The following is a 20,597-nucleotide window of genomic DNA, read 5'->3' as shown; positions in this document are numbered from 1 at the left end:
CCCTTGCAACATAGCATCTTTTCTATTCTTAGAGGCAACAACTCAAAACTGTAGTCATCCTTTTTGGAGAATTCCTGTAATTACAACTAAACACTAAAGAACACATAGGTTCACCACAAATCCACACAGAAAAATTCAGCTAGCTGCGCTATTATTTCTTTGGCAGCTTGTGTTAAATTTTTATTTAAATCCAGCAACACTTTTTTGAAGTCTGAGTTTGCATACTGTGGTGCCATTTCCATAAAACAGCATTTTTGTGAAAGATGCACAATTAGATTTGATATTGAATAGTTATCAGCTGTTAATTCATTACAATGCTCTTTTTCTATTTAGGCAATTTTATAATTTGTCAGAAATACAGATAGTTGTTTTACATTTTCTTAATGACTGTTAAACAGGAGCACTGAAATCTAAAAGCTATTAAAATACCAAATCAAGACCATTTCTAGGCAAAGTACCATTTGAAATATCCACATGTGCATGTCTTTTTAGTTGTTGATCTTAAAGGTAGTAAAAATGAAATCTGTTCTTAGAAATTGTTTTGGCTCATTTCTCTATTCAATATAAAAATACCTACACATGAAGTCAAAAAAACCAAGTTTCATTTGCTTATTAATTTCTTAAATCTGGATCTTCCCTATTTTCAATAAATGGAATAAAGCATATAATCATGACAAGAGAATTTTTTTCAAATACCTTTACATGTGACATAGGCAAACAAGCACATCAAATGGTTCTTTTTAACCCATTCGCAATGCCCCATATCTGAATGAAACATCCACACAATGATGACTTTAGTTCTACCAACCAGAAAAGACCTCTTTGCTCACTATTTTCCCCATTGTCAACATTACCTGCAGGAGATAGCCAGTCTTCTAGTCTTCTTTCTGGCCCCAACTCTCAACTTTGCCCAGGCAACTTGGCAAATATATCTATATTAGAGAGGCCTCTGGGAAAGGGTGTGGAGGCTGGGAGAGAAAAAAGGCTGTTTCCCCTATCAGTGGTTGGCAAACTGCGGCTCGCGAGCCACATGCGGCTCTTTGGCCCCTTGAGTGTGGCTCTTCCTAAGCCTTAGAAGAACCCTAATTAAGTTAATAACCATGTACCTACCTATATAGTTTAAGTTTAAAAAATTTGGCTCTCAGAAGAAATGTCAATCGTTGTACTGTTGATATTTGGCTCTGTTGACTAATGAGTTTTCCGACCGCTGCCCTAGATGATTCGTGAATGATTCCACAAAATTTGCTGCTCAGTGACAGTATCTTTCAAAGCAACTCATGGCCACTCGCTTGTGTTTGTTTTGTTTTAATGATTTACATATGCTTTGAATCTGAATATACATCCTCTGATCTGCCCATATGATATCAGAAATGTCCAGGTCTTTTCAAATACGAAGCTTGTATCTGGGAGAACTACCCATTTGTTGAGATGGTAATTGTTTTAACTTTGATGTCCCTCACTCTGCACATCTGTTTCAGCTCTTCTACCAGACACACTCCCAAATTTATCATCTCTGCATATGTTCCTAGGTTAGGACGGCCTTAGTGGCAGAGCACAAAATAACTGCATGTCTGTGACATGAAAGTCAATAGACTCCACTGTTGCATTAAGTTTGTTATTCTTGGGTTTGTCCATAAAGCACAGTGTTTACTACATGAACAGTTCACACTTCCAGAATGAAGAGGTACTAATATAGCAACATTTTGTTACCTGATATTCTAACCCACAGGAGCCAAAGTAGTACTTCCTTGGTTATACAGTTTATCGTGTTATCATCAAGCAGATTTTTCTTTTATCTGGAAGGCTAGGCCCTTTCTCTTGTACCACATTGCTTCTCTAAAATATTAGGTTTAAAATCTGACTCTATTAATTACTGCTTTTGTAGCCTTAGGTAGCATACAATTTTCTCATTAGTAAATAGACTAAACATAATACCAATCCCTCAAAGTTTTGTTGAGAAATCGGGAACTCCTGACACAATAGTGTTTAGTATCTTTCACAACACATTTCAGGGTTAATATGCATGACTCAGAGCTCATCTGGCCTTTATTGTACACAGTAAGATTGGAAGAGTAATAATTTAATCCTCAGTAGAGATGAATTCATGCAACAAAGAACCAGATTTTGTAATGCTTAAACCATATCCTATATAATCAAACTAGCTCTTAAATCTCAGACACAGGGCACTGACCACATCTTGGGCCAGAGCCTTCTACCTAACTCAGGCGGGGATGCTGCTGGCACTCAGATGTTATCGTATGATAACAACTCCATTAAAGCAAATAATTTCAGATGAGTTGTCTATTGAAAAAATTATGCCCATATTGAGCTCTTAAATCTTTGACTCCTTAATTTAAAAAAAACACACAATACTGCTTGTCTGTGACATGCAAGTCATAATGCAGAAAGAGTTTACATGCTTAGGGTCAGTTTCACAAAATAGCCTTTTCACTCGGAGCTTATGATAAAGAGGCAGAACTATTTATTGTTTAAAAATATAAAAACTATGGAAGAGTATAAGATGAAAATATCCCCCCTTCCCCATCTCATTTTCCAGAGTTCTCCACTGTTCATGGTGTTTACATTTCTGAATGTTTGCTATGCTTTTAAAGTCTTTTAAATATATATATGTATATAAAGCTATAGTATAATTTTACAAAAAATGAACATTTTTCTTCTGCACCTTGCAGGTCTTCACTCACCATGTTGTAGACATCTCTTAGTGTTGGTCCATGTAGGCAGATTTACAATTGTGCAGCAGCAGAACCATAGTGTAGCTAGGCATCTGTCCCTGACTGATATGCAGGTTGTTTTAATGTTTTGCTGTTACAAAGAACGCTGCATTCATGTATGGACATCTCTGCACACTTGCAGACATCGTTTGCTATGACAAATTCCTACATTTACGATTGCAGATCACAGGGTGTGTGTATTTTTATTTTTACAGGTCCTCACAAATTTCCACGTAAAAAGTTTGTACCAGTTTATATTCCTTGAAAGAATGTATAACTGCCTATTTGCCTAAATATTAGCCAGCACTCAGTATCACAAGTTTTAAAGCTTTTATTAATTTGATAACTAAAACAAAATTACATTATTATTGTAATTTGCATGATCATTATGGTGACTAAAAATCTTTCCCATTTATTTGTAGCTTATTCTTATTCAGTGATTTGCCAGTTTATCGCCGCTCCCATTATCTGAGTGGTTTAATTATTTCTTAGTGACTGCTAGCAACACATAGTTTATTTGTTAACACTGAAATCTAGATTAGATAGATAGATAGATAGATAGATAGATAGATAGATAGATAGATAGAGGAAGATGCACAGATAGATATAGATAGATAGATAGATAGATAGATAGATAGATAGATAGATAGATATATGGATGATAGATATAGGTTTAAAAAAGCTAGGTGGAGAGACACATAATATTTCCTCATGATTACTCTTGTCAGATATATTTATTGGTGCCTTTCTCATACAGATGGTTTTAATTTTTAAGTAATCAAAACTGCCAATCTTTCCTTTTATGATTTCTGGGTCTTATTTCTTGCTGAGAAAGATCCTCCCCACTCTAAAATTTTAAATATTCTACTCTGATTTTTTTGGTAATAGTGTCAAAGGGTATTTTTTAACCTTTTGATCTTAATGGGCTTGCTAAGAATTTTACTAGGTGTCTGAATATGTGATCTCATTAATTGTGCATAATATGAAGCTTATTGTTGTAAATAAATATATTTTTGCAAAAAATCTCACCAGCTCCATATCACATAGTAGTTAAAGCAAATGAGTAATGAGAGTAAAAATTTATAAATGGTCAAACACACACACACAGGATTCCCACATCATGCTGAATCCAATTCTTTAGACATTTATATTACCAAAGTGTAACTACTCTTTAGGCAGCGGTAGTAGAAAACCAGTTCTGATGTACTATTTTATTGAGAAGTCTGTTGGCACCAACTTAATGGAATAATTCTCACATAAAGAATGATATTTACACTCAATTTCCTTTGTTTTTGCAATAATATTGTAACACAAAATGCTTAAAGCAAGGCCAGTGGATGAATCCTGTAGTATTTATTGTTTTTTCATTAAATAAACATGTGTATATGCCTCACATATGTAAAGCTTTGGCATAAGTACTCAAGGCACACAGAGATGAAGACAGCCCAACTCTTTTCTTCAAAGGCACTTACTCTCTAGTGAGGCAAACATACATGCATAATGCCTCAGGAAAGAGGTGATATTTTATGTGCATAGTTGTATGAAGAATAAAGTAGCCAGCTCAGGTTCCAAAATGTAACTGTGTGAAGATGTGATCTTCTTTAAATCTCATATCAATGTCAGAGAGCTAAATGGGAAGCTTCCCAGGGGGCTAGGAACTATAGTTGTGGTTGGTTTTTCATGCCTGGTGTTTTTGAGAAATTCGATTTAGCTACCAACGTTCTAAAATTCAGAGATTTTACACTAAAATATATTACAAATTTAGGCTTTCCAGATAAAATGAGATGATCTGCCATTATAACTTGGCCATAGACAAGATGGTGCTGACTGTTGGCTTTCCCTTCTAGACTGGCACGTACCCTCCAGTTTACCACAGTCTGCACCACTCCCTATTGTTTTACCTGCTCCTCACATTTTTGTTAGCTGCCAGCTCTCTGGGGTCATGTCTGGGGACTTCCAGCAACTGTGACCCCGTCCATGGCAAAGTCAGAGTGAATTCCTTGCTCTGAAGGAAAGCCATATTCATGAAGGATACACCACACATCCTCTCAATTTAAAGACAGATTGTATTCTGATCACCTATTAACCAGAAATGAAGAGGCCGGTGAACTAATAGACTATTAGGAGTGATTGTACGTGGCTTCATGTTTCAAATATCTGAATGAGTTCTTTGTAATTTACTCCTCTAACAAAAGAAGAAACATTAAAATAAACGGGACCCAAATAATACATTTGCTGTTACCATATTCTAAATCTACATGGAGAAACACCTTCATGGAAATAAGATTGGATCTTTGAGTAATGCAAAAGCCAGATGGCGGAGGAGTTGGAGGGCATGGGCAGGTGTCTTCATAGCTGTACAGCTAAAATCTGTAAGTTCCGTGTTGTCTGACAGAGGCAGAAACATACTACATCTTGGGCCAAATTCTTCATGGAGCTTTAACCTTGTTTTTCAGATTTGTGACTGTGTAGGTGGAAGGAAACATATTCTCATGTTCTTGTCCTTGGTGCATCACCCAAATTATAAAATATTTTATTTTCTTGTTTTTTCTCCTTCTTTCCCCACCTCTCCCAAGACCCGTGCTGTTCGAATGTGAATATCTTGATTGGCATGAAAAAATGGAAACCACTTGAGGAATGTTCTTTCTCCCATCTCAGATAAATAAACAACTTTTCTCAGGTTTTATGTGTCATCATTCTTTAAAATTGTCAAAACGTCTTAGAATTCACATCTGCATCCCAAGTGAATAGCTATCAGCATTCATAATAAAGCTTGCCCTTTAATGGAAATATTTTCTTCATGAAACAAAATCTATTTATCTTAGCAATTTCAATGTAAGGCTTAATATTATCTTTTGTAATCTGCTTAGTCACTCCATATATTCCTAGACATTTCACATTTTAAGGAGGAATTTGTGAATACAATGAATGTTAAATAGTTTTCAAGCTCTCTTATCTACTTTATAAATACAAGAAAACATTGTTTTGTGTTCTTATCATATTCTAATACCATTGTTGTTATATTTCAAGACTAAATAATTTTATTTTATTTGATAGTTTTTCTTTCTCTACTTCCTTCCTCTCTCTCTCTCTCTCTCTCCTCCTCTCCCTCTCCCCCTCCCTCTCCCTCTCTCCATCCCTCCCTCACACACACATATCAGATACACTCCATTCTACCTCTATAACAATCCACTGTTATTTTTACTTTAATTCTTTACTCTCTTGAACTAACTTTGAATCCTCAAAACTATTCTCATTAAGTAGCTTTTCATCTCTGGAGAGCCACTATTTCTTCTGAACTCCATAACCAGACCGAACACCCAGGATCTCACACTTTTCCTGGTGAGATCATTACCAACACTGTTTCCAAACTAGAAGAATCAGCTAGCGCTGGTGACGAATCACCAACACTGCAGTGTGGTAAAAGCAAGGGACTTCCATTGTGTTTTGGCATTTGGTCACCGGAGTGTGAAATGTGTGATTTGCGACAGGGGAGTCACAGTTCTCTTCCACGCAGGTGTCCCCTGAGTGTTTTCCAGCTTCTCCTTCTTGAATTTCAAGTAGCCAGTCCCAGGAAGAGGACCCGTGTCCTTTTTCTTGATTTCTAGATTTCTTTTAGTGCACATCAAGTTCCTCTCTTTCTCTGGGAATGACTCTTTCAGTTAAGCTCCAGATTTATAGGTTTTCAAAAGTCTCTGAATCATTAAAACAGGAGCAGAGCAAGATTTCCCCCACCTTTCTGGGGTCACTGATATATAGAAATAATTTATAAAAATTAATTTATATATCTTTTTCTTAAAAATAAAACATTCAGCTTCTCTGCTTTTTAAATTAAGGACAGGGAAACTAAAGATTTATTCAACAAATAAAACAAACATTTTAAAAAGATCTTCCAGACTCATTTTATGTCCAGTTTGGGGCAAAGAGTGAAGAGAGATGTGATAGTAAAGAAAAAGGCTTAAGGCGAAAGAAGCTGCATAAAGAGAAATGTGAAATGCAGGTGGAGTAAGAAAGACAAAGGGAAAAGAAGGGACAAAAAGCAAAAAAGTCTCTAGGAGAGAGAGAAGGTAGAAGGTAGAAGGTAGAAGGTCTCAGTAGGTTGTGAAGTATAAATTACAAGCTGCAATTCACTAGGCCCAAGATTCCAGAATGTTATCATCAAGCATTCAGTCATCAGCCACTGAACACATACCATGTACTAGGTAGGCTCTCTTCCCGACATATGGTATACTGTATTGAACAAAATTAAATATCTCTCTTTTGAAACTTACAGATAATAATCAAGGTAATATCTGTTAGATATTCATCTGAGATAAAAACAAAATGTTTAGTGACTGAACAAGCCATTTTAGATTGTGTGATCAGGAAAGTCTCTGAGGAGATGAAATTTAAGCTAAGATCTAAATGGCAAAAGGGATCAACTAAGTCAGGGGTCCTCAAACTTTTTAAACAGGGGGCCAGTTCACTGTCCCTCAGACCGTTGGAGGGCCGGACTATAGTTTTATAAAAAACTATGAACAAATTCCTATGCACACTGCACATATCTTATTTTGAAGTAAAAAGACAAAATGGGAACAAATACAATATTTGTATTTGCATGTGGCCCGCGGGCAGTAGTTTGAGGACCCCTGAACTAAGTGTTGATAGGACAATCATTTTGGGCCCAAGAAACAGTGGTACAAGTCTTTAAGGCAAGAAGGAACTTGAAGAACAACCAAGGTGAGTGTGGCAGGGGCATAAGGAACACATAAAAGGTAAGGAGGAGCACTGACTGATTTGGCTCAGTGAAAAGAGTGTTGGCCTGCAGACTGAAGGGTCCCAGGTTCAATTCTAGTCAAGGGCATGTACCTTGGTTGCGGGCACATCCCCAGTGGGGGGTGTGCAGGAGGCAGCTGATTGATGTTTCTCCCTTATCGATGTTTCTGTCTATCCCTCTCCCCTCCTCTCTGTAAAAAATCAATAAAATATGTTTTAAAAAAAAATAAGGAGGAGTCACAGGATGTGAGGTCAGCGGGGTAGGCAAAAGCTGAGTCACGAAATAGTGCAGAAAAGAGTCAACTTACGAATGGATATGAATGATGCGAGAAAGAGAGAAATCAGAGGTATTTACTGGGGTTTGGGATTGAGTATTAAGTGGTTGAAGATGTCAATTATTAAACTGAGGAAGCATAGAGAGAAGTATAAGTTTTCAGTTTTTAACGAATGTCAAAATGTCTGTTGCTTGTGGCATTGCGTGGGTGGAGAATCGAAGGCCTCTTTTGGACATGTTAAGTCTGCAATGCCAAGTAGACATCCAAGGAGTGGTGTTGTGTGCTTAAATAGACATAAAACTCTAGCATTGTTATCAAAATTCTTCTTACTCGAATTGTTTTTTCTGCCGATTTTCTACTACTCAGATACTTAAACCTGAGGAAAATAAACAGGAAAATTGGTGGAACAGATTCTCTGCAATATCATATCGGTAATCAAAATAATACTAGCCATGAGATCTGAATGAAATCAAATTTTCATTTAAACCAATCACTGAATTCCGAGGTCCTTGTCCCAGCAGAGAGAAAACACATTTTCCACTTGGAAAGTTGAGACATTGGGACCCTGGTAATGCCCCTGACATCTTGTTTGTAAATACAAAGATAGCCAAGTAAAGAAAAAGTAGGGACAAGGTTTACCTTAATTTGAATAAATTAATTTGGTGGGGAAAAAACTTCTCAGGGGTAAGTATTTTCTGTGTAGCCTCAGGATTTGGGACATTGTAAGTACAAAATGTGTAGATGTCATGCACATTTGTCATTTTGCTTATGTTGATATATATATATATAAACCTAGTGTATGTTTCTGGTGAACTCTTTATTAATATAAAATATTAAAATTGTGTGTGTGTGGGGGGGGGATTCAAAGCCACAACATTTCATTGTGAAAAGTTACCAATATCTCATTTGTAGATTATTTCACATCAGTAGCATCTGACTTCTTCAAGGTCAAATATCTGTGTGATTCATAAATAATAGCTAGTGCCCAATGTTCAGTGTCCAACTTAAGATAGAATATTCTTTTATTAGTCATGTTGTCATGGCAATTAAAATAAAATACAGTAAACAAATATTAACATGGTGGCAGCGGGTAAAACAGGTTTCTTATTTCTATCGTGGAAACATGGCTCCATGAGATTCTTTTTAAAATATTTTTTTGATACTTTTAAATAAATTTAAAAAATTTCTTCCTAACACTCTACTTCATTGAGAAGCTCCACAATTAGAAATTGAATCTCTGGCAACCTCAGTGTATTGTTTTAAATCCAAATGAAAAGAAAACAGGCAATTTTTGGCAACCTACATGTATATAGTAAAAAATAATGCAGGGGAAATCGGTTTCAAAGATACTTGAAATGAGGTTAACTTTTTTAATTGCGTTTCAAATAACTAAGTCCAGACATTTATTTTATTGCATATGTCTCTTCCATTGGAGAGTCCTGAGTTGCATTCTTTATAATAAACCAGTAAATGTAAGTAAAGTCTTTTTCTGTGTCCTGTGAGTTGTTCTAGGGAACTATCTAAAGAGGGGGTTGTGGAACCCCCCTACATTTGTAGTCAGCTGGGCAGTAAAGAGTAACTTGGGCAGCCCCATTTGTCACTGGTGCCTGTCATATGGGACAGTCATATGGACTGAGACCTTGACCTGGAGTCTGGGGTAACTTCAGAATTGAACTGAATTGCTGGACACTCAGTTGGTGTCAGAGAATTGGTTGTTGTTTGCAGAAAAAACAGCGTTCATTTTGTGTCAGAAAATATCACACACCATTCCTCCTCTAGCTTTCTAATGCTGCTGCATATTCTTTCATTTAATTATACATTCATTCAGATTCTATTTCATAATTTTTATGTGTACTATCATTTATATGGACTCAGTGTAGATAGAGAAGATTATAGTATGTGTTCTTAACACAACTTAAATCCACGATTGGTTTTTCCTCAAATACTTGGATTTAATTTTAATTCTTTTTTAAAAAATATATTTGTAAATGAATGATTGAACAAATCAATGTATTTCAACACTTTTTATTGCAGCATTGGTTTGTAAAGCCAAATTGGAAATCAACCATACATATATTACCAAAATAAATAAATGTCGTTCCTAACATCTGCAATTAGAATCTAAAGGTAAAAGCAGAAATTTGCCTTTGCCTTCATCCAGCCCCCATTCTCCTCTCTTCAGATAACTACTATTATATTACTATGATATCTGTCATTCCAGACTTTTCCCCTAAATGCTTACATGCTTTTGATCGACTTACTGATCAATTAGATAGATGGTTAAATAAAGATAGAATCTAGAACCATAGAGCATTGTTTTGTGTAAATGTGAATGAGTTCATACTGTGTAGATTATTGCACAACTATCTTTAACAATATGTCTTGAGCATACCATTTTAACTGCTCAGCAGTCTTCATAATACTGTTATGCCATATTTGTCCAGCTGCTTCCCATGAATGGAAATTTAGATTATGACCAAATAGTTCAGTGTAATGCACAATTAACATTTAAGCATCCTTTGAAAGATACTTAAAATATCTCTTTGGATACATGTCTAAGTAATTTTACAATCTAAAAATCTGGAGATAAAATAAAATTGTTAGGTTGAAATATATATTTATTTTTAATTCACATAGATAAATTATAAAAATGTTTTCTAAAACTAACTGACCCCAGTTTACATACCCAACAAAGTTTATGAAAAGTACTGAGTATTATGTCTTAAAATTTTTGCCAAATTGCAATTCCCTAGTTACTCATGATTCAGCATATTTTATTCGTTCATTAGTAATTTTCATTTTTCTTCTATGAATTGCTTATTCCTAACTTTTGCCCATTTTCCTACTCAGTTATTTGTCTTTTTTGTGTAGAAATTCTTCATATATTCTGGAAATTAAATTTTTGTTTTATTCATGTCTATATTTTCTTTCTAACTTGTTTTGCTTTTTAATTTTGGCATCTTTACTTCTTATATCAAAGTGTTTTTTAATTTTGATATTAAAATTTTTTTAAGAAAAGGATTTTATTACTTCACTACTATTCCAAGAATGCCTTCAGTGTATTAAATCAGCAGTCAATAAAATACTGACATAAATTTGCTCATGCTTTAAGAGAACTAAACCATATATATTCTGAAAGTTATAAAGACATTTAAATTTTTTAAATTTCAATAATAACAATAGTTGAATTTATATGTTACTTCAAAATTGTTTCAAGATAAAGAGGCACCATAAATCAGTTGGAAAACAGGGACAGTTACACATCATTTGGAAAAAATTCTAATTAAATTCTCACCTCACACCATATATAAACATAAATTCAGACAAATTAACAACTTAAAAGTTTAAAAAAAGTATCAAACCATAAAATTACGAGACAAATGAATATCTGATCTTAGAATAGGGTAGGATTTTTTAGGATTAAAAATAATGGAATAAATTACAAAAAATAAAAGACTGATAAATTTGTTTAATGAATATTCTTCAAATGTTAAACTAAAAATTTAAATAAATACAATAGGCCAAAGCCTAACATTTTGGATGACAAGCAAATCCATGTAAACTGATAAGAAAATATAAAGGCATTCAAGGATAATTAGATAATGAACTTACACTGTTCACAAAGGAAGAAACACAAAAAGATATTAATCTAAAATATTCAATTGAACTGCACAGTCCCAATTTTTTCTGGATTTAGTTTAAAATGAGCTATCCCCGGTTGGAGTGAGAATTGTAGTTCAGGTTAAGATTAGAAAACACAATCCTTCACAGATTATATAATTGGTACAACCTTTCAGAAAAGTCAATTGGCAGGTGTTAAGAATGTAAAAATGTTCAAGCCCTTTGACTAGGAATTTTAATTTTAATAATTGATTCCAATGTAGATAAAATTTTTAGCAAAAAGATTTTTCCAACTATGGGGAGAAATGCATAGATAGCAGACCCACTTCGAAAGAAAACAACAGGGTTAAGAATAATTGCCCCTAAGACAGGGTGGTGGGAGTTTTTTTTCTTTTTTTCCAAATTGTATTTTGTTCTTTTCAAATTATCTGTGGAGAGAGAACCTATTATTTTAATAAGCCAGAAATGCTTAAAACTAGAGATAACAAATTATATGTCCATTGAGTATTGCATTCAGCAAAGAAAAAAAAAGAAAAGAAAATCAGCTTAAAGCTACTTATCTCAGCATTCCTTCAAGTAGACTACATTTTTCACTACCTTGTCCTGGTATAGCAGAGGTCCTCAAACTTTTTAAACAGGGGACCAGTTCACTGTCCCTCAGACCGTTGGAGGGCTGGACTATAGTTTAAAAAAAAAACTATGAACAAATTCCTATGCACACTGCACATATCTTATTTTGAAGTAAAACACCAAAACGGGAACAAATACAATATTTGTATTTGCATGTGGCCCGTGGGCCGTAGTTTGAGGACCCCTGTGGTGGAGCATTAGACCCCTGTGGTAGAGCATTTTACTATTTCTAATGCACGCCTTTTTATTTTGTTGTCTTATTGATATATTTTACTAACGTCAGACTCACAGAGGTTCTGGAACAAGATATTTAAGCAGATTTGACACTACTGTGTCCCATCTCACTCCCACCCATTCTTCCCCCACCAGCTAGATGTAATATGCTGAAATACAAGCGAATTTGAGTGCCAGCTTTGCTCAGATGATGGAAGATCTTGACAGCAACTCCATCTACTTGTAAAAACTCTCAGTCAGCATGAAACCTACTTAGTATAATAAACACCACAGCATGAACTATTTTTGCAGGTGAGTTGTCCTGCGAGCAGCCCACCCATAAATTAAGAGGACAGGCTAGAACAAGAAAAGTGGCTCCAACAAGAAGAGGGGGAAATGGAGTTTGGCCCCAAACCCCCTACCGACTGAAGGTCACAGGCCTATTGAGACTGACAATTCATTATAATTTATTAGTGAGAGCATTTTTCCTTAAACCAGCAGGAGAATTAGAACCTGACATATTATTTTTAAAAACTCAATAGAAACTAAAAAGGTTTTCAAAGGACATGAAATATTTGGAGAACCAGAAAGGCAGAACAGGTTTATGGCCTGTCAACCAAACTTGGATTTTCTCAAAAGCAAAAAGGATTTTCAAAGTGGCATTAGTGGATGCTATCAGAGTGAAATTATAAGCCACCAGGAGCCTTCCTCTAACTTATGGTTGACAGAGTTTCTAGCATTATTTATAAAATATTTAGCAAAGATTAATAGCTTATGTCATTATTCATGTGAATGGCTTCTAATCCTATTTTCAACTCCTAATTTGAATTAACTTCACTATAATTTGATTTTAATCTTGCAATTATCCAACAAGTCTTCAAAAGAGCATTTCAAAAAGGTATCCAGTGTAATACTAATAATATCCGACTAGCATTCTGTGGGGGAAATAAAAGGTTTCTCCGGACAAAAAAAGTTTGGGGAACCACTGAGCAGTCTACCTCCTCCCTACCCTTCTCTCCCACATTCTGAACCCACATTGGCATCTGAAAGAGTTTGAGAAATCTGGAAGCAAAGAAAACTGTTTTTCTGTTTAAACCAGGACTAACTTCTGGATGTTTTTGTACAAGGTATCTTTTAACTCTAATGCCCCAGAGACATTTGAAAAAAGCTTCCTTAGAACACTTTGCCTGTCTATCAGAATCACAGTGGAGAACCCTGGCCAGGTGGCACAGTGAGTTAGAATGGCATTCCCATGTGCTAAGGTTTCGGTTTTGATCCCAGTCAGGGCACATACAGGAAGCAACCAATGACTACAATGAATGCAAAAATAAGCGGAACAATAAATCAATGTTTCTTACTCTCTCTCTCTCTCTTTCTCTCTCTCTCTCTCAATCAATACAATTTTTAAAAAAAGGATTACAGTGAATAAAATTTTTTTTCCAAGCTATGAATAGTCCAAATATTAGGTGCTCATAAAAAATCTGAGCGTACCTGCATTATTATTTGGTGGTACTTATTTCCCTTCCAGATTCTAACGTCTTATTTGTTCTAAGCATGATTGGGATCTCAATATAAGATGAAGAATTGAGTGGCTCATCCAGCAGCCCTCATCTCCCCCCTCTTTCTCGCGCTTCTTCCTGTCTTTAATAAGTCACATGATGTAAATGGGCACACAGCGGATGCCATGATACTCAGTGTTTCCTTGACTAGGGTATACCTGGCATATAATCAATGAAGCTGGCAACCAAGTCATTACTTTGTTTCTGAATTCCAGAGTTCCTACAAAATGCAAAGCCCAATGAGAACGTAGTAAAATATTAAATATTTTTGTTCCACTGGCTGATTTCAACTTGATTTGGCCCACATGACATTTGAATTTTTACCAGGATTGCCTAATGCTTCTTTGTTCTTTCTGAATTGAAATGGAAATGCAGTTACAATGATACAAAGCAGAAGCAGTGATTTAATCCAAGAACCAGCATCATCCATATATGAGAATAGTCAGCTCGTGAGTCAAGTCAGATGTACTTTTCCTAGTTCCACCCTAAATGATTTAGATGAAATGTTCATAATATGTGGATCTAGCACGCTGCCTATTAGTTTACAGTAAACAGAATGAAAGAAAAATACATGAAAGTATTCAAATGTACTGTTATTATTCCAATTGCTAAAGCTGCTTAGAATAATCGTTAGTTTTCTAGAATTCACTGTTTATTGTTCTTTCTCAGTTTAACATGTCATCACAATTCCTAAAATGTTTCCCTTCTTAAAGCTCAAAATAGACCCCAGGGCTTCCTCTCACTTAAAGTGGGTGTGCTAAACCATATGTAATAGATTAGGGAAAATTATATCTACAACTTGTTTTAAATGTAATATACTTTCCCTGATGACAACGGAAGAAGAAAATTATTTTCTGAATAGCAAAGCATTTGACAAAGACTCATTCAGTGAGGGGGATTAAGAATAGAGGGCTCCACATCAGCCCCAGATTGAAGGGTCATGGCTTCAATTCTGTTAAGGGCAAATAGCTTGGTTGCAGGTTCAATCCCTGCCCTGTCAGGGAGTGAGCAGGAGGCAACCAATTGATGTGGCTCTCTTCTCTCTCTCTCTCTCTCTCCCTCTCTCTCTCTCTCTCTCTCTCTCTCTCTCTCTCTCTCTCTTCCTCCCTCCCTTCCACTCTCTAAAAACCAATGGAAAATATATCCTCACTCCTCAAGTGAGGATTAAAAATATTAAAAACATTAAAAAAATGGAGGGCTCAAGGGCAGCTGACTAATGGCCAATGCTTGGCTCTCTCCTTCTCAACACTGTTCATCCACAACCTGACTGAGTGTGTCATCAATGTGACCAGACTCCAGGAGGAGGACCTCAAGCCAGACAAATAACAGTGACCATGGATGATGGAGAAGAGCTGGGAAAAAGTGACGAAGATCCTGTTATGTGTTAATCACTGGCAGAGGGGGATATTTAGACCCAAAGGGTGGTGGTGGGAGAAAATAAGAGATAAGGTAAGAGAAGTGGTTAACAGCATGGGCTCTGATGGCCTGAGTTCAAATCCATCCTCTTACTAGATGTGAGCCCTGGCAAGTTACCTAATCATTTGAAGATTGAATTAATGAATTAATAGAATTATCTAACAAGATCATAGTGATTAGATGTGGCTATTCATGTAAGCAAAAAATAGAACCTGGCATGTGGTTGGATTTTATTTGCTATTCCTTATTATTATTATTTTTTAATATATATCTTTATTGATTTCAGAAAGGAAGAAAGAGGGAGAGAGAAACATCAATGATGAGAATTATTGATCGGCTGCCTCCTGCATGCCCCCTACTGGGGATTGAGCCCCAACCCAGGCATGTGCCCTGACTGGTAATCAAACAGTGACCTTCTGGTTCTTAGGTCGAAACTCAACCATGAAGCCATGCTAGCCAGCTGGGCAATATTCCTTATTATTAAAAGAACACTTTCTTCACGTATTCTGTGAAAGCGGGGAGCCAGGGAGGAGATGTAATAGATTGTGCTATGTTGCTAAAAAGGACAAAGCTAATAAAGAGGGTTACAAAGAGACATAGATAAATTCAATAGAAGAAAGAAATCAATAAAATATGAAAGTAAAATTGTGACTGAAGAGTAGGATGTGTCTCTTCTGTTTCCAGCTTTAACTGATGATGTCTACCTCTGGAATGCAGTGTCTCCCCAACAGTGCCTCCCCCTCTGTGAGTGTCTCCCCAGCAGAAGATGGCACTTACATTAATAATTATAAAAGAATTTTCTCCATTAATTAGTAGATCAGGTCTGTGTTCTGCTTCAAAATTTTATGACCAAGCAACATCTCTGCATAACTATTCCACACACACACACAACTTCTAAAAATCAATACATATGATTCTTCATAAGGGAAAGAAAGCACAAAAGTCTATGAACCTGAATGTTTTATGTGACTTCCTTAACAAAGGTAACACACACACACACACACACTCGAACCTAAACAAGATAGAGATGTTTCACATATCAGTGCAAGTGTGAGCACCTAGGGCTGCTTTGCTTGCTCCTTGTCTCCTGTTGCTCCAACATCCACAAACATAGATTGTCACGAGCGCTCCTGCACAGCTTTGAACAAAACTTGTAGGAAGGTAGAGTAAAGCATCTTTTAATAATGTGAAAACATGGTGCATTCTGCAGAGACATCCCCCTAAAAGAGCATCCTGTACCTTTTCACTATATTGACATTTTTATTCATTTTTTGAGGATTGAGAGGTAGAGGCAGAATGACCAAGACTGATAATTAAAGGAAAAAATGAAGTTCAGAAGAGGATGAATAATTAGTCCACAAAACACAGTGCTTGTGGTCAGGATTGGAATCTGAAGCTTCAGAACGGCTCTGCGGTCAAAGGGGTCCTTTCAAAGCCCAAAGCTGCTTGGGCTCTCTCATCAGTGTTATTGTGGAGACACCTACCACCCATGATCTACGTTTCAAGAAGCATCAGCCTTAACCAAAGGACTCTAATGGATGAAACTGTCTCCAGGCAGCTGTAACCAGCTGCTTACTAGACATAAAATAAGACATGTGGCAGCTGGGAAGACTAAGTAGCCAAAATAATGCATTTGACTTTCATTGCAAGAGGTACCTCTCCATCAAGAGGGATTATGCAATAGGGGCCCACATTGTACCCAGAGCCAAGGCAAAGCCTAATATGGAAGGCCTATTGGTCTATAAACTTCTGTGTAGGTTTCCCAGGTTCTTCTCAGAACACCCAGGGTGTCATGCAAATGCGATTCTTCAGTAATCTGTATTGACTGTCCTTGAAATCCCAGCTTGAAATGTTACACACATTCTGGCAAAGGATGCAAAGGAAAGCAGGTGTGTTCTTAGCTCAAAAGCAGGCCAGTGGCTGGGATGGCTATAACCCTGGATTAAGCTTAACTACATTACCTCTTTTTATTCCGATACACTTAAATATTTACTATCTTGTATTGATTCAACCAGACTATACTGCTATCTCCAACCCATATTTCTAAATGCCCAAGAAAATAACAAAGACACTCTCAAATTGCTTGAAATCCATTCCTGAAATTGAATCATTAATTCCATATGAGATTCTCTAGATCTTCCTAGGAGCGGATTTTAGATGTGATGCCAATATGTCACTTCATTTTACACAGATATGTAATGAAAGACCAACGCCAATACATAATTAGAATAATTTCATTTCAATTTAATCCAAGAGACACCAGTGTTCATTGGTCAATACAACTTGAATTTTCTTTTATTCTGTAAGCAAACAACAGAAATAAATACCAGGTAATTTATTGTCAATTACTGAAAAATTACATGGGAAAAAAATTAAGCCATGTTTTTTTCAGTTTTCCATTGAGACTATGATTGACATCTCTAAAAAGTTGCCCTAATATCTCATAGGGAAAAGGGTTGAGAATTTCTTAATAACTAGGCATTTCAGGAAGAATACATAAAATTCCAGATAATTTTTACGAGCACATTTTTTCTTTATGTAAGGAGAGATTTTTAATGTATAAAATGAGACCCCTTGAAATTGGATTTGCAAAAATATTTAAAGTCGCTAATACCAGCCTAAAAGTAAAATCTTTTAAACAGTTGGAACAGAGGCTGCTGCTCATCAGCAACATCGATGACTTTTATTGACGTCTAACATTTCCAAACGATGTTTCTCATGGTGTTGCCTCTAGTCAGTCTCTTTACCCTACATTGTTACAAAGCATTTTCTTTTAGCCAAGAGAAATAGATCAAGTTAGCTACCTAGGGACTGGAAACACTCACAATTTGAAGAATGTCGTTTGAAATACAAAATGAGCATGCAACTTTAAAAATACTTGAAATACTAAGTCAGTGCTTTGCAAGATGTCACACAGTTGTACTTTGGGACTGAGTTTGCAAGTCAATTCCCAAATAAAAAGTGTTCTGGCCCTAACCGGTTTGGCTCAGTGGATAGACTAAAGCGTCGGCCTGCGGACTGAAGGGTCCCAGGTTCGATTCCGGTCAAGGGCATGTACCTTGGTTGCGGGCACATCCCCAGTAGGAGGTGTGCAGGAGGCAGCTGATCGATGTTTCTCTCTCATCAATGTTTCTAATTCTCTATCTCTCTCCCTTCCTCTCTGTAAAAAAATAATAAAATATATATTTTTTAAAAGTGTTCTGATTTGTACAGTTGCCATATTCAGGAAGATCTCTTGCAATGTCCTCTAAGTTTCAAGATGGGAAGTGGGAACTATGGCGTTGTTTCTACATAAACATAGCAATGCAGTGGGATGAAGGTAAGTGCATGAAACTTATTCTCTTAGAATTATTAAAAGTTAAATGTGGAAGGCAAGTTTTTCAAACTTTTAGGAAAAAAACAAAGGAGAATACATTTATGAGCTGGCAAAAGCAAAGATTTCTTAAGACTCAAAATGAAATGTGCAAATTATAAAGGAAGACTGATGGATTTGGTAGAGTAAAAATTAACAACTTCTTTGCATCAAAAGACTGCACAAATAGAGTGAAAAAAACATAACAAACTGGGAGATGATTTTGTAACACATACAGTCAAGCAGAAGAGAGAAATATATATCCCAAAGTTAAAAGAACACCAATACAAATTAGTAAGAAATAGATAACTTAATAGAAAATAACCACATGTCATGAACAGATATTTCACAGGTAAGAAAACATACATGACTAATAAATATATTTAAAAATATAAATATATTACAACTTCACTAGAATTAAAGTCAGTAGGAGAATTTTTCTCACTCTAGTCTGCTGAGTCAGAGTCTTACACAGCTAAACATATTTATAGCATTGCCATCCCATCTTCTTTGCCATTGGTTAGAGGCAAATAAGTGCCCTCCACATTCAGTGGGAGGGAACCATATAAGGGCATCACTCACTGGAGATCCCCTTACACAGTGTCTGCTATAATTACCTCATTCCACCTGAGGCCCAAATTTCCAAGATGAATATACAAACTCCTCTGATGAAGAAATGTTCTCATGGCTATTGATAATTACTCATTATAGTGACTTTAAATTCCAGTCCTTAAATGCTCAAGTTGTTATCAGAATCTTCAGCTAATTCTAGCATATCTTTACATCTTCTGAAATAAGAAAACATCTAGGAAAGGGGAGAAATTATAAAAACAATTTGGTAAATTGACTAGGAGCAGCTATCATGACAGATGGATAATGTCAATCTTTAACAAAGTAATGAGGATTACAGCCTGCTATAGTCTAGAAGTAATTTACCTTTAATAATTTTTTTTAATTTTCAGATTATTCCTAACCTCTGTTTTAAAATTTCTTGGGTTATGATTCCTATCTATAAAGCTTCTTCTACAACTATTTTCTCTGAAGTCAAATAAAGGGAAAGCCAATTATCATCTTCTCTTTCCATGGAATTTATCCAAATAAAAAAAAAGATGTTATTTTGCTTCCATGAAATAAAGAGAGGTTAGTCAGTGGACTCGGAATGTAGGAAACAAACAAGCAGTCAAAAATCCCACTCCATTACTAGACCACTACCACCAGCTTCTTTAATTTACTTTATCTCTTTCTAATGCCAAAAAAGCTTTTACAAATGTCTCATTGTTTAGATATTATTTTGACATAATCTTGCCCCATTATGTTGTCCATTCTTCCCTTTGGGCACTGGACAGGGAGGGTGAGAGAAGGCATATCAGATATAACAAAAAATAGGAAAGGGAGACTAGTTCATCCAACATCTTGGACTTGCTTCCAGCTCTTTTAAACTTGTTGAAATATAGAATATTGTTTTCATATACTCTTCTCTTAATTTAGAATCAAGATCTATCTTCTTGGAAATGAATTCCATATGTTTCTATTCACTTATTAAATACACTTTAAAGATTATTTAAGGTCAAGTGTTATTTGAGTCCTTTTATATCTGTTCAACTTTTAGGCCATGGGTTAAAAAAAGAAGTGGCACCCGGCCAGTGTGGCTCAGTGGTTGAGCATCAATCCATGAACCAGGAGGTCACAGTTCAATTCCCGGCCAGGGCACATGCCCAGGTTGTCAGTTTGATCCCCAGTAGGGGGCATGCAGGAGGCAGCCTATTGATGATTTTCATCATTGATGTTTTTATCTCTCTCTCCCCCTCCCTTCCTCTCTGAAATCAATTAAAAAATATGTATTTTTTAAAAGTGGAAAATAGCTCTTCCTTGACTGTGACCACTGCTATCCATCTACTCTGAACAAAAATGATTTAGTCTTCACAACACTAAACAAGTTTGTTTGCCAGCCAGAATAATCATCAAAACAAAAAGTATTTCAATAAAACTGATTGATTTAATTCAATGTGACAATTTTTAAAGTATAGGTTAGAATTAGGTATAC

Source organism: Myotis myotis, unplaced genomic scaffold, assembly GCF_014108235.1.
Source record: "Myotis myotis isolate mMyoMyo1 unplaced genomic scaffold, mMyoMyo1.p scaffold_m19_p_7, whole genome shotgun sequence".
Lineage (NCBI taxonomy): Eukaryota > Metazoa > Chordata > Mammalia > Chiroptera > Vespertilionidae > Myotis > Myotis myotis.
This window is presented reverse-complemented; position numbering follows the sequence as displayed.